Genomic DNA, 15,907 nt, shown 5'->3' with positions numbered 1-15,907 from the left:
CCAAATAAATACAATTCTCTCATACTAGACAAAGGTGCCAAAAATATGCAATGGAGAAAAGATAGCCTATTCAACAAATGGTGCTGGGAAAATGGGAAATCCATATGCAACAGAATGAAACTAAACCCCTATCTCTCACCCTGCAAAAAAACTCTACTCACAATGGATCAAGGACCTCAGAATCAGACCAGAGACCCTGCATCTTATAGAAGAGAAAGTAGGTCCAAATCCTCACCTTGTTGGCTTAGGATCAGACTTCCTTAACAGGACTCCCACAGCACAAGAAATAAAAGCAAGAATCAATAACTGGGATAGATTCAAACTAAATAGCTTTCTGTCAGCAAAGGAAACTATCAGCAAAGTGAAGAGAGAGCCTACAGAGTGGGAGAATATCCTTGCCACTCATACTTCAGATATAGCACTATTTTCCAGAATCTATAAAGAACTCAAAAAGCTCTACACCAAGAATACAAATAACCCAATCAACAAATGGGCTAAGGAAATGAACAGACACTTCACAGAAGAAGATATACAAGCAATCAACAGACACATGAAAAAATGTTCAACATCTTTAGTAATAAGAGAAATGCAAATCAAAACTACACTAAGATTCCATCTCACCCCAATTAGAATGGTGATTATCAAGAATACGAGCAACAATCGGTGTTGGAGAGGATGTGGGGAAAAAGGTACACTCATACATTGCTGGTGGGACTGCAAATTAGTGCAGCCACTCTGGAAAGCAGTGTGGAGATTCCTTAGAAAACTTGGAATGGACCTACCATTTGACCCAGCTATCCCACTCCTTGGCCTATACCCAAAGGACTTAAAATCATTATACTACAGTGAGGTAGCCACATCAATGTTCATAGCGGCTCAATTCACAATAGCCAGACTATGGACCAATCTAGATGTCCTTCAATTGATGAATGGATAAAGAAACTGTGGTATATATATATATATATATATATATATATATATATATATATATACACACAATGGAATATTACTCAGCTATAAAGAATAATAAAATTATGGCATTTGCAGGCAAATGGATGAAATTGGAGAATATCATGTTAAGTGAGATAAGGCAGTCTAAAAAATCCAAAAGAGGAATGATCTCACTGATAAGCGGATGATGACACTTAATAGGGGGTGGGAGGGGGACAAGAATGAGGAAGGAGGGACTTTATAAAGGGAAAAGAGAGGTGGGAGGGGTGGGGGGGAAGGAAAAAAATAACGGAATGAATCAAACATCATTACTCTATGTAAATATATAAATATGCAAATGGTATGCTGTTACTCCATGTACAAACTGAAACAACATGTATCCCATTTGTTTACAATAAAAATAAATTAAAAAAAAAAAATAAATCTAGAACTCCAGCACCATGACCCAGCATAGCACCCATATGCAACTCCAGCACCACTGCAGCCCTGCTGATGGTCTAGCGCCTGCACTGCAGCTGACCATCTACCAATAGGTGGGGTCTCCTATGCCCACTATCTTGGATTATTCCCGACCTGGAGGCCACCATCCCTGACCAGACAGCTCCCTTCTGGAGATACCAAAATATCAAGTACCCCTCGGGCATCAGGCTACTAAAGACTAGGAGGTTTGAATAGTACAGTATAGTTTTGTTGTAAATTTTTTTATTAGTAGCATTATTACAATTATCCCTCTTATACCAACTATTATCCCTACTTCTCTTTTTTCTTTTTTATTATTTTTCTCACTCTATTTTCCTCTTATCTACTGGTTTTGCTGGACAATCTTTTTCTTTTTCTCAAGCTAACAGCTAATTTCTTTTAATTTTGCTTTCACTATTCATATGACACATTACATCTATAAACTGACTCCTTATCTCATTTACATTACATCCTACACCCCTCCCCATACTCTGTCTACCATTAGAAACTGCAAACCTATTGTTTATGCTGTAAATAATAATCAATTCCTAATCTGTTTATTAAGATAATACTGTTAATATCTTAATAGGGACTATTAGGGTTAAGAAGGCATACAGTTTGTATTATGTGCTCCTAATAATGATCTCCCACATTAAGGTGAGGTATTAGAAACCTGCAGGGTCACTATAAGCCTATATGGGGAAAACTGCAATAACTCAAATTTGTACTGCTAGAGGGGAAGGTACATGAACAACAAGAAAAAAACAAAGGAAGAAAGTGTACCAAACAAACCAAGATGCTATATCAAAAAAATCCAATGACAGCATGATTAGAAGAAATGTCAAAAAAGGAGTTCAGAATTACATAATTAAAATGATCCAAGAAGCAAAGGATGATATGAGAGAGCAAATGCAGGGTATGAATGATCACACCAATAAACAGCCAAAAGAGCAAATGCAGGAAGCAAAGGATCATTCCAACAAATAGAGAGAGATTCTGGGGGGAAAGAAAAAAAAAAAAAAAAAAAAAACAAATCCTTCAAGTGAAGGAAATAGGAAATAAACCAAATTAAAATTTCAGGAGAAAACATCACCAACAGAATAGATCATTTGGAAGACAGAACTTTAGACAATGAAGACAAAATATTTAATCTTGAAAACAGTTGAATAAATAGAAAAGATGCTAAGAAATCATGAATGGAACCTCCAAGAACTATGGGATATCATGAAAAAAACAAATTTAAGAATTATTGGGATTAAAGAATGCACAGAGATACAAATCAAAGGAATGAATAATCTATTCAATGAAATAATATTAGAAAATTTCCAAATCTGAAGAATGAAATGGAAAAATCAATGACAAGAGGCTTACAGAACACCAAATGTGCAAAATTACAACAGATTCACACCAAGGAACATTATAATGAAAATACTTAACATAAAAAATAAAGTCAGGACTTTGAAGGCTGCCAGAGGAAAGCATTCAGATTACATACAGGGGGAAACCAATACAGATCTAAGCAGATTTCTCAGCCCAGTCCCCCAAAGCTAGAAGGGCCTGGAACAACATTTTTCAAGCTCTAAAAGAACACAGATGCCAACAAGGAATCTTATACCCGGGAAAAATTACCTTCAGATTTGACTATGAAATAAAATCCTTCCATGATAAACAAAAGCTAAAAGAATTTACAAACAGAAAACCTGCACTACAGAACATTCCCAGCAAAATATTTCACGAGAAAGAAATGAAAAACAACAATGTAAGTCAGCAAAGCGAGGCACTACCCTAAAGGAAAAGCAAATTAAAGGAGAAACCAAGCCAAGTTAAAAATGAAAAATAAGCCAAAATGTCAGGGAATACAAGTCCTATCTCAATAATAACCCTGAATATTAATGGCCTAAACTCATCAATCAAAAGACACAGACTGGCAGAATGCATTAAAAAGAAAGACCCAATAATATGCTGTCTTTAAGAGACTCATCTCACAGAAAAAGACATCCACAGACTAAAGATGAAAGGATGTGAAAAAATATACCGCAGACACAGATTCAGAAAAAAAAAAAAAGGCAGGGGGGTTCCATCCTTACATCAGATAAAGTGGACTTCAAGCCATGGATAGTGGAAGATCTCAGAGAGAACATAAAATAAATTCTCAGAGGTAAAGTAGAACAATGATACAAGATTTCAAAATCTCTGGGATGCTATGAAAGCAGAACTAAGAGGAAAATTCATTGCATGGAGCACAATCAATAAAAGAAAAAGTCAACAAATAAATGACCTAAAATTATAACGCAATACCCTAGAAAAAGAAGAACAGATCAACACCAAAAGCAGAAGACAGGAAATCATTAAAATAAGCTGAAATCAATGAAACTGAAACAAAAGAAACAATTCAAGAAATTGACAAAACAAAAAGTTGGGTTTTTGAAAAATAAATAAAATAGATTAACACTTAACCACACTAATGAAGAGGAGAGACAAAACTCAAATTACTAAAATTCATCATTAAAAATGAAGTATCAACAGACATTATTGAAATATAAAACAATTAAAAGCTATTTGAAAATCTATACTACAACAAAATAGAAAATCTTCAAGACAACAACAGGTTTCTACACATATGATCCTCCCAAACTGAATCAGAAGGATATACACAATTTAAACAGATCAATTTCAAGCAACGAAACAGAAGAAGTCATCAAAAGACTACCCACCAAGAAAAGTCTAGACCAGATGGATTCTCACCTGAGTTCTACAAGACCTTCGAAAAAGAGCTCATTCCATTACTCCTCAAAGTATTCCATGAAATACAAAATTAGAGATTCCTTCCAAACTGATTCTATTAGTATCACCCAGATACCAAAACCAGACAAACACACACTGAGGAAAGAAAACTTCAAACCAATATCCCTGATGAACATAGATGCAAAAATTCTTTTTTTTTTTTTTTTTTTTTTTTACAGTGCTGGGAATTGAACCCAGGGCGTTGTGCTTGACAGGCAAGCACTCTACAAACCGAGTTATATCCCCAACCCTGATGCAAAAATTCTAAACAAAATTTTAGCAAATCCCATACAAAAACATATTAAAAAGATAGTGTACCATGATCAAGTGGGTTTCACCCTAGGAAGGCAAGGTGGCTTCAACATCTGAAAATCAACAAATGTTATCCACCACATCAACAAACTTTAAGAATCATATGATTATTTCATATCATTATTTTGATAGATGCAGAAAAAGCATTTGATAAAATACAGCCCCCCTTCATGCTCAAAAAACTAGAAAAAATAGGGATAGTAAGAACATATATCAACATTGTAAAGGCTATGCTAAGCCCACAACCAACATCATTCTAAATGGAAAGAAACTGAAAGCATTCCCCCTAAAATCTGGAACAAGGCAGGGATGCCCTCTTTCACCACTTCTATTCAACACTGTCCTTAAAACTCTAGCCAGAGCGATCAGACAGACCAAAAAAACTGAAGGGAAACAAATTGGAAAAGAAGAACTCAAACTATCAGTATTTGTCAAAGCCATGATTCCGTATTTAGAGGAGCCAAAGATTTCTGCCAGAAAACTTCTAGAACGCATAAATGTATTCAGCAAAGTACCAGTATATAAAATCAATGCTCATAAATCTAATGCATTTTTATCGTAAGTGATAAATCCTCTGAAAGAGAAATTAGGAAAATTACCCCATTCACGATAGCCTCAAAAAAAAAAAAACAAAACAAAACAACAAAAAACATTGGAATCATTCTAACAAAATAAGTGAAAGACTCTACAATGAAAACCACAGAACACTAAAGAAATTAAAGAAAACCTTAGATGATGGAAAGATCTCCCATGTTCTTGGATAGGCAGAACTAATATTGTCAAAATGGCCACACTACCAAAAGCGCTACACAGATTCAATGCAATTCCAATTAAAATCCCAATGATGTACCTCACAGAAAAAGAGAAAGCAATCATGAAATTCATTTGGAAGAATAAGAGACCCAGAATAGCCAAAGTGATCCTTAGCAGGAAGATGAAGCAGGTAGTATCATGATACCAGACCTTCAACTATACTACAGAGAAATAGTAACAAAAATGGCACGGTATTGGCACCAGAACAGACAGGTAGATCAATGGTACAGAATAGAGCACACAGAGACAAACCCACATACATACAGTCATCTCATACTAGACAAAGGTGCCTAAAACCTACAATGGAGAAAAGATAGCCTCTTCAACAAATGGTGCTGGGAAAACTGGAAATCCACATGCAGCAAAATGAAACAAAACTCCTATCTCTCACCCTACTCAAAACTCAACTCAAAATGGATCCAGGACCTAGATCTAATTAGACCAGAGACCCTGTACCTAATAGAAGAAAAAGTAGGTCCAAATCTTCATCATGTCAGCTTAGGACCAGACTTCCTTAACATGACTCCAAAGCACAAGAAATAAAAGGAATCAATAATTGGGATAGATTCAAACTCAAAAGCTTTTTCTCAGAAAAAGAAACAATCAACAATGTGAAAAGAAAGACTACAGAGTGGAAGAAAATCTTTGCCACACACACTTCAGAGAGAGCACTAATCTCCAAAATCTGTAAAGAAGTCAAAAAACTTTACACCAAGAACACAAATAGCCCAATCAATAAATGGGCTAAGGAAATGAGCAGACACTTCACAGAAGATCTATAAGCAATTAAAAGATTTATTTAAAAAAAGTACAACATCTCTAGTAATAAGATAAATGAAAAATCAAAACTACCCTAAGATTTCATCTCACTCCAATTAGAATGGCTGTTATCAGGAAGACAAGCAACAATTGGTGTTGGCGAGGATGTGGGGGAAAAGGTACTCATACATTGCTGGTAGGGTTGCAAATTGGCCCAGCCACTCTGGAAAGCAGTATGGAGAGTCCTCAGAAAACTTGGAATACAGCCACCATTTGACCCAGCTATCCCACTCCGTGGCCTATACCCAAAGGACTTAAAATCAGCATACTACAGTGATGTGGCTACATCAATGTTCACAGCAGCTCAACTCACAATAGCGAGATTGTGGAACCAACCTAGATGACCTTTAACAGATGAATGAATAAAGAAGCTGTGGCATATATACACAATGGAATACTATTCAGTCATAAAGAAGAATAAAATTATGGCATTTGCAGGTAAATGGAGATGGCGAATATCATGCTACTTGAAATTGGCCAATCCCAAAAATCCAAAGGCCGAATGACTTCTCTATGGATGATGATCCATAATGACAGGGTAGGCAAGAATGGAGGAAGGATGTATTGTATAGAGGAAAATGAGGGGTGGGGAGGGGGTGAGGGGAAGGAAAGATAACAGAATGAGACAAACATCTGTACATGTATGATTACGGTATCAGTGACTCTACTTTGTGTACACTAGAGAAATGAAAATTGTACCCAATTTGTGTACAATGTATCAAAATAAAAAAATTTAAAAAGGAATACATCTAGGAAGATGGTGGAATAGAGCGGTAACTTCCCTGGCTCCTCTGTGGTGTAAAACCAAATAAAGCAGACAGACAGCTTCTTAGGAAGGTGGGTGAACAATGAATATTAGGGGGGATTTTATTAGAATTCAATACTGGACACTCATACAGATTGGGGACTCAGGAGATAAAATATAATAAGGAAGAAATTCCCAGCAACAGAGCCACAGCAGAGGCCAGAGGTAATAGCCAGAACAGTCCCTCTGCAAATGGAGTAAAGTGATAAGCAAATTAAAGGAACCTACATTTTTAGGAGGACTGAAGTGTGCTGGATTTAGAGAGTTCAGAGATCAAACACACTGCCCAACTAAACTGTTAGGTGTGCTGCACAATATCTTAGTATGGGTAAGAAACCTTGTCTCTCCCTGTGGCATGTGGAGAGCAGAGGAAGGAACCACTTTGCATCAGCAGCATGGGAGCCAAAAGCTGAGTGAGCAAGTTTATGGCACACTTGAGTCTGGTCCCCAAAAACAAGCCTGGCAAATCCACACTGTTATAGAGAGTGTTCCTAAGTGAGAAGGAGAAAATCAAGTGTGGCGAGAGGTTTACACATAGGAATACTGTTTGTGGAAACCCTGCTTTCCCCATCTACCTCCGATCCAGCAGATTGTAGAACCAGCTGGGAAAGCAGCACCTGACCAGGAATTTGAAAGAGCAGGGGTGGGAAATATTGACTTTGGAGACTGAACTTGAGACCAGGAATCAATGGATTCGCAGGCAACATAGTGGACTAAGAATTGGCTACTACACCACATGAGTGGAATGCAAAGGAGATCCCTTAGGTGCAATCTTCCAGCATAAACCAGTAACTGCTAGACCCTGGAGGTGAGCTTATTTAAAATCTCCAAATCTAATGGCATTCAGAGAGGAGTGTGGAGCACACCTAAGCTTAAACCCCACCTCCAGGATTAAACCTTTCACCCTGGCAACTCCACCCTGAGGGTGGGACAAGCATCATATTCCAGTCCTAACACTGTGGGGAAAGGAAGCTGGAAATCTTCTCATCTCTAATGGAAACAATTCTTCAACTTTTCATCAAAATTTTTTTCCCTCCTTCATTTCTACCATTTTTGAAATCAATTATTTCTCACGGATCTATTGAGGACTAGGATGTCTGATTAGTATATTCTAATTTTGTTTTATGTATTTTTTATTTTCTATTTTTAATTTTTTAAATTTTTACTTTATATATTTTTTTCACTTATCTGTTTCCCTTGATTTTCTTTCTCTTTTCTCCTGCTAACAGACAACTTCTATCGTTCCCTCTTTCACTCTTCCTTTTTTACTATCTTCTCTCCTCCTTCTTCATAATCATCACATCCTACATCACTTCTGTTCTCTCCTGTCCACTATTCAAAATTGTAAACACCTTTTTTCATACCCTCCTCCCTCTCATTTCCTTCTACGAAATCTAAAGTTCCTCCATTCTTCTCTCATTCCCCACCCTCTCCACCCCCAGTATATATCATCATCCACTTATCAAGGAAAACATTTGGCCTTTGGTTTTTTGGGATTGGCTTATTTCACTTAATATCATGATATTCTTCAGTTCCATCCATTTATCTGCAAATGCCATTTATCTGCAAATTCTTTATGATTCAATAATATTCTATTGTGTATATATACCACAGTTTCTTTATCTATTCATCTGTTGAAGGGCATCTAGGTTGGTTCCACAATCTAGCTATTGTGAATTGAGCTGCTGTAAACACTGATGTAGCTGCATTTCTGCAGTATGCTAATTTTAAGTCCTTTTGGTATAAACCAAGGAGTGGGATAACTGGGTCAAAAGGTGGGTCCATTCCAAGTTTTCTGAGGATTCTTCACATGCTTTCCAGAGTGGCTGCACCAATTTGGAACTCCACCAGCAATGTAAAAGTGTGCTTTTTTCTCCATATCCATGTCAACATCTATTATTGTGTTTATATGTACATGTATGATTATGTGAATGGTATGAATCTACATTGTACACAACCACAGAAATGAAATGATGTACCTGATTTGTGTACAGTGAATCCAAATGCAGTCTGTAACAATAAAATAAATAAATAATTTAAAAAAAAAAAAAAAAGAAAGGTTGTTTGCAGCAGACCACGACCCTCCGGACAGATCTCTTGCAGGCTGGGGAGCAGCGCAGGTGGCCATGGGCTGGGTGGCCAACGTGGTGCACTGCGGGCCGACCACCCAGGCTCCGGGACGCTATGGTGGTAGCCAGAGCCCGTGAGCTTGGGCCAGCAGACGCCGCAGGGATAGGGATAGGGCCAGGGCCAGGGCTAGGGCTAGGGCCAGGGTCCTCAGATTCAGCCTCAGCCACCCCAAGGACAGCCTCCGCAGCCACCGCCACAGCTTGGGAGCGTAGTGTGCGGCGGCAGCAGGCACGAGAAAAGCCTGGGGCTGCTCACCATCAAGTTCATGTTGCTACTGCAGGAGGCCAAGGACAGCATCCTGGATCTCAAAGCAGCTGCAGATACTTTAGCTGTGAGGCAAAAAATAATTTATGATATCACCAATGTCTTAGAAGAAATTGATCTGGTTGAAAAAAAGTAAAAAAACTGTATCCAATGGAAAAGTGTAGGTGCCTGCTGTAATACTAAAAATGTTATAGACAGATTAAGATTTCTTAAATCTGAAATTGAAGATATAGAACTGAAGGAAAGAGAACTTGATCAGTAGAAGTTGTGGCTACAACAGAGCATCAAAAATGTGATGGATGACTCCATTAATAATAGATTTTTCCTATGTGACTCATGAAGACATCTGTTACTGCTTTAATGGTGATTCACTTTTGGCCATTCAGGCACCTTCTGGTACACAGTTGGAGGTACCTATTCCAGAAATGCGTCAGAACGGACAAAAGAAATACCTGATCAATTTAAAGAGTCCTTCAGGACCTATCCACGCTGCTTATAAAGACCCCAGTTCGTCTAAGCCTGTAGTTTTCCCCGTTTCCCCACCTGATGACCTCACACAACCTTCCTCTCAATTCTCAACTCCAGTAACTCCACAGAAATCCAATATAGCAGCTCAGAACCTGCCTGAGCAACATGTTTCCCAAAGCCAGAATCTTCAGCAGATACTAGCTACAGAAATATCTTCAGTAGGATCTCAGTAGAGATAACATTGGTGAGTTAATGTCTTCTGACGTGTTTCCTGTCCTACAGCTTTCTCCTACACCAGCAGATGACTACAACTTTAATTTAGATGATAATGAAGGAGTTTGTGACCTGTTTGATGTCCAGATACTAAATTATTAGATTCTATGGAAACTTAGGACTGTTATCTACCTCTGTGTAACATTTTAGACTTCTTAATAACCTAAGTATTTAAAATAACGAATGTAACATCTTTTTAGTTCACTGATTCTGAAGTGTTCTTCTCTAATTCTCTTTTACTTCACGAAACTTCAACCATAAGAACAAAGGGCTCTGATTGTTATAGGGGAAAAAAAATGATTTACTATCTACCAGCCTCCCCTACAAACAAGTAGTTACATTTTTGGATTTCAGCTTTGCTTCCAATTCTGAATCCTGTTTTTTCCTCTTATGAGAGGAAGATTAAAGTAGACTTCACGACATCAAAACACAAATGGTGGCCAAGGGCTAATCACTGTTTGTCTAGTATTTTTACTGCCACAAAACTGTTTTTGTATATCCTTCAACCCAAACCGAAATTCGCTGCCACTATTCAAGTGAAGGATGTAAATGAGGATATGTAACTGTTTCAGTGATCAGATTGAGAAGTGTCTTTTGTTTTATCACATTTTGTTGACTTCTGACATTCCACTTTCCTAGAGTATAGGAAAGATCTGTTTATGTAGCTTGTTTTTAAAATGTGCCAATGTCTGTACATTAACGAGATTTTTAAAAATAAAGTTGTATAAAACAAAGCATTTGTCACTGTTGACTATTGGAATTTCTGATACTGAGAACTGTTTATTTATATCCTCTTCCATTTTTCTCTTGGGTTATCGTTTTCTTATTGATTTATAAGAGTTTTTGTAATTATAGAGTAGTCCTAAGTTATGTATGTTGCAAATTTTTCCCCAGTATCTGTTGTTCTTTGAACTCTATAATTTCTCTGTAGAAATTTTTAAATTTTTCGTTGAAATTTGTGTTTTCCAACCTTTTTTTTTTTTTGTAGTTTTGCATCCTGCACAAAAAGGCTGTCTCTATGATTGCAAATTAACTCCCCCAAATTTTAGTCTTGGAAAAAAAAATTGTAAGCCCTTTTAACTAACTCACTGTTTTTATTGTAGGCAATAACTGAACATATCATTTCTGTTTATTGTGACAAAATGTAGATGTCTTAGTAGAAACTATTTACTTTCAGTCTGTATACTGTTTGCAATGGTTGCTGTTATTGTCTCCCCCATAAGGGCATGGTACAGGAAATCTTCAGGGATACTCTAAGTCAACAGGATAGAAACTGTGAGGCCTCAGATTTATATTGCTAGAATGGTAGACACACAAACAAGAAAAAACAAGGGAACAAATCATCCCCAAACCAACCAACATGCTCCAATAATAGAATTAATTGATACCACATTGAAAGAAATGTCAGAGAACAAGTTTAGAATGTACATAGTTAAACTAATCCATGAAGTAAAGGAAGATATAAGGAGTGATTCAGAGAGAAAATACAGGAGATGTAAGATCACTTCAATAAAAAAATAAGAATTCTGAAAAGAAATCAAGCAGATATCCTTGAAATGAAGGACTCAATACATGAAATTAAAAATTCAATGGAAACTGTGACCAACAGACTAGACCACGTGGAAGACAGTTTCAGGCAATGAAGACAAAACATAAAATCTTAAAAATAAAGTTCACCATGGAGAAAAGATGTTAAGAGACCATGAACAGAACTTCTAAAAAATATGAGATAACATGAAAAGACCAAATTTAAGATTTATTGGCATAGATGAAGGCACAGAAATACAAACCAAAGTAATGCACAATCTTTTCAAACCAAGGAAAGCACAATCTTTGCAAAGAAATAATACTAGAAAATTTCCCAAATTTAGTGTGGCTAAGGGTTTATCAATTTTATTTTTTCAAAGACCCAACTATTTATTTTGTCAATTTTTTCAATTGTTTGTTTCAATTTCATTGATTTCAGCTCTGATTTTAACTATTTCCTGTCTTCTACGACTTTTGGTGTTTCTCTGTTCTTCTTTTTCTAGGGCTTTGAGCCGTAGTGTTAGGTCATTTATTTGTTGATTTTTTCTTCTTTTATTGAATGCACTCCATGAAATAAATTTTCCTCTAAGAACTGCTTTCATAGTGTCCCAGAGATTCTGATATGCTGTTTCTTTGTTCTCATTTACCTCTAAGAATTTTTTAATTTCCTTCCTAATACCTTCTGTTATCCATTCATCATACAATAGCATATTGTTTAATCTCCAGGTGCTAGAGTAGTTCTGTTTTTTACTCCATCATTTATTTCTAATTTCAATCCATTATGATCTCATACAATACAAGGTATTATCTCTATCTTCTTGTATTTGCTAACAGTAGCTTTGTGGCATGATATATGGTCTATTTTAGAGAAGGATCCATGTGCTGCTGAGAAGAAAGTGTATTCGCTCTTTGTTGGATGGTATATTATATAAATGTCTGTTAAGTCTAAATTATTGATTGTGTTTTTGAGATCTATGGTTTCTTTTTTCAATTTTTGATTGGAAGATCTGTCCAGTGGTGAGACAGGTGTGTTAAAATTGCCTAGTATTATCGTGTTGTGGTCTACTTGATTTGTGGCATTGAGAAGGATTTGTTTGACATACATGGATGAGCCACTGTTTGGGGCATTGATATATATGATTGTTATGTCTTGCTGATTTATGCTTCCCTTAAGCAGCATGTAATATCCTTCTTTATCCCTTCTGACTAACTTTGGCTTGAAGTCCACATTATCTGATATGAGGATGGATACTCCAACTTTTTTGCTGTGTCCATGTGCATGGTATGTTTTTTCCCATCCTTTCACCTTTAGTCTGTGGGTATCTCTTTCTATGAGATGAGTCTCTTGCAGGCAGCAAATTGTTGGATTTTTCTTTTTAATCCAATCTGCCAGTCTATGTCTTTTGATTGATGAGTTCAGGCCATTAACATTCAGGGTTATTATTGAGATATGATTTGTATTCCCAGTCATGTGACTCTTTTTGGACACAACTTGGTTTCTCCTTTATTTGGCTATTCCTTTAGGGTAGTTTCTCCCTTTGCTGATCTACATCATTGTTTTCCATGTCTTCCTCATGGAATATTTTGCTGAGAATGTTCTGTAATGCCGGCTCTTTTTTTTGTAAATTCTTTTAGCTTTTGTTTATCATGGAAGGATTTTATTTCATCATCAAATCTGAAGGTAAGTTTTGCTGGGTATAAGATTCTTGGGTGGCATCCATTTTCTTTCAGAGCTTGAAAAATGCTGTTGGAAAATAAAATGCAGGAGGCTTACAGAACCCCATATAAACATAATTACAAAAGCCCCACACCAAGGCACATTATTATGAAAATGCCTAACATACAGAATAAGGATAGAATTCTAAAGACTGCCAGAGAAAAACATCAGATTCCATTTATACGGAAACCAATCCAGATCTCAGAGAATATCTCACCAATGCTTCAAAGCTAGGAGGTCTTAAAATAATATATAATATGCTCTGAATAGGGGGAAATAAGGGGAAGGGAGGGAGAACTGGGAAATGGAAAGACAATAGAATGAATCTGATATAATTTTTCTATATTCATATATGAATACATGACCAGTGTAACTCCACATCATGGACAACCACAGGAATGGGAAGTTATACTCCATATATTTATGATATGTCAAAATACATTCTACTATCATGTATAACTAATAGGAACAAATAAAAAATAATCAATTCAAAACAAACAAAAAATATATGCCAATCTCTAAAAGAAAATGAATGTCAACCAAGAATACTATACCCAGCAAAATTAAGCTTCAGATTTGACAGTGAAATAAAAACCTTCCATGATAAACAAAAACTAAAAGAATTCACAATTACAAAGCCTGAACTACAGAGCAGTCTCAGCAAAATATCTTATGATGAAGAAATGAAAAATGAAGAAGAAATGAAAAATAAAAGTGAAAACCAGCAAAGGGATGAATTACACTAAAGGAATAGTCAATCAAACAAGAAACTAACTCAAATTAAAAACCAGAAATAATCCAAAATGACTGGGACTACAATTAATATCTCAATAATAAATGTGAATGTAAATGAGCTAAATTCATCAATTTAAAGACATAGACTGGCAGCCTGTATTAGAAAACAATATCCATCAATATGCTGCCTCCAAGAGACTCACCTCATAGGCAAATAAATTGACAGACTGAAGGTGAAAGGATAGGGAAAAACATATCACTCACATGGATCTTGTAAACAAGCAGGGGTTTCTGTCCTCATATCAGATAAAGTAGACATCAAGCCAAAGTTAAACAGAAAGGACAAAGAAGGTCATTTCATACTACTTAAAGGAATTATACATCAACAAGACATAACAATCATAAACATTTATACCCCAAACAATGGAGCATCTACACATATCAAACAAATCCTTCTTATTTTCAAGAATCAAACAGACCACAACACATTAATACTGGGTGACTTTAACACAACTCTCTTACCACTGGATAGATCCTCTAAACAAAAACTAAACAAACAAAAAAAGTATAGAACTAAATAATATAATCAATAATTTAGACAACACACATATATAGAGTATTTCATCCATTAATGATTGAATATCCTTTCTTCTCAATGGCACATGGATCCTTCCCTAAAACAGACCATATCTTAGGCCACAAAGCAACTCTTATCATATAAGAAAAAGAGATAATACTGTGCATTTTATCAGCTCAAAATGGAATGAAATTAGAAGTACTTTGGATTAGACAAAGGTGAATAAGGGGGAATAAGAATAGGAAGGATAGCAGAATAAATTAACAGACTTTCCTATACACATATATGAATACACAACCAATATAATTCTACATGTACAACCATAATGGGAAGTTATGCTCCATATATGTGTAATATGTCAAAATACATTCTATTCTCCTCTCATGTATTACTAATAAGAATTAAAAAAAAGAATAAATCTAACCAAGGAGGTGAAATATCTCTACAAAAAATTATAGGACAATCTCTTCTAAAAAAGAGATCAAAGACAAAACCAGAATATGTAAAGACCTCTCATGTTTGTGTATAAGTATGATTAATTCTGTTAAATGGCTATACTACTGAAAATAATCTACAGATTCAATGCAATCACCCTAAAAATACCAATGACACTCTTTTCAGAACAAAAATCCTAAATTTCATATGGAAGAACAAAAAACAAAGAATAGCCAAAGCATCCTGAATATAAAGCATAAAGCTGTAGGCATCACAACACCCTATTTTAAATTATACTACAGAGCTATATTAACAAAATAGCATGGTACTTGCATAAAAGTATACACACAGACTGATGGAACAGAATATAAGACACAGAGAGAAACCCAGCAGATACAGTTCTTGATAATGCCAAAAACAAATGTTGGAGAAAAGTAAGTCCTTAATAAATAGTGCTGAAAAATTGGATATCCACCAGTAAAAGATTAAAACTAGATCCCTAGTTCTCATCCTGCCCAAAAGTCAATACAAAATGGATCAGAGACCTAGGATTAAGACCAGAAAGTATGAAACTGCTAGAAGAAACCTAGGGTAAACTCTCTAACATAAAGGCATAGGCAGTCACTTCCTAAATAGGACTATAGGAAATAATAGTATAAGTCAATAAATATCAATCAATATATACTATGAATCTTTTACACAAAAAGGATTAATATTCAGAATTTATAAAGTACTAAAAAACAAAAACCCTCAACTCCAAATGAACAAATAACCCATTCAATAAATGAACTGAACAGACAGTTCTTTAAAAAAGTAAGAATGGCTAAGAATTATATGT

At 35.8% G+C, this 15,907-nt stretch overlaps 1 protein-coding gene and 1 pseudogene across 13 annotated transcripts in view; one reads left to right on the top strand and one right to left on the bottom strand.

Moving 5' to 3' along the window:
- Window positions 1-15,907, bottom strand: part of STXBP5L (syntaxin binding protein 5L) — a 452,269-nt gene that overhangs the window by 271,828 nt on the left and 164,534 nt on the right. The window lies entirely within an intron of this gene.
- On the top strand, window positions 9,492-10,294 carry LOC306637833 (transcription factor E2F5-like; annotated as a pseudogene). Its single transcript has one exon. The product of its transcript is annotated as a transcription factor E2F5-like (transcript).

Source organism: Sciurus vulgaris (genome assembly GCF_902686455.1).
Source record: "Sciurus vulgaris genome assembly, chromosome: 10".
In the NCBI taxonomy this organism is placed as follows: Eukaryota; Metazoa; Chordata; class Mammalia; order Rodentia; family Sciuridae; genus Sciurus; species Sciurus vulgaris.
The sequence above is the reverse complement of the archived record's forward strand: the minus strand, read 5'-3'. Positions and strand labels throughout refer to the sequence as shown.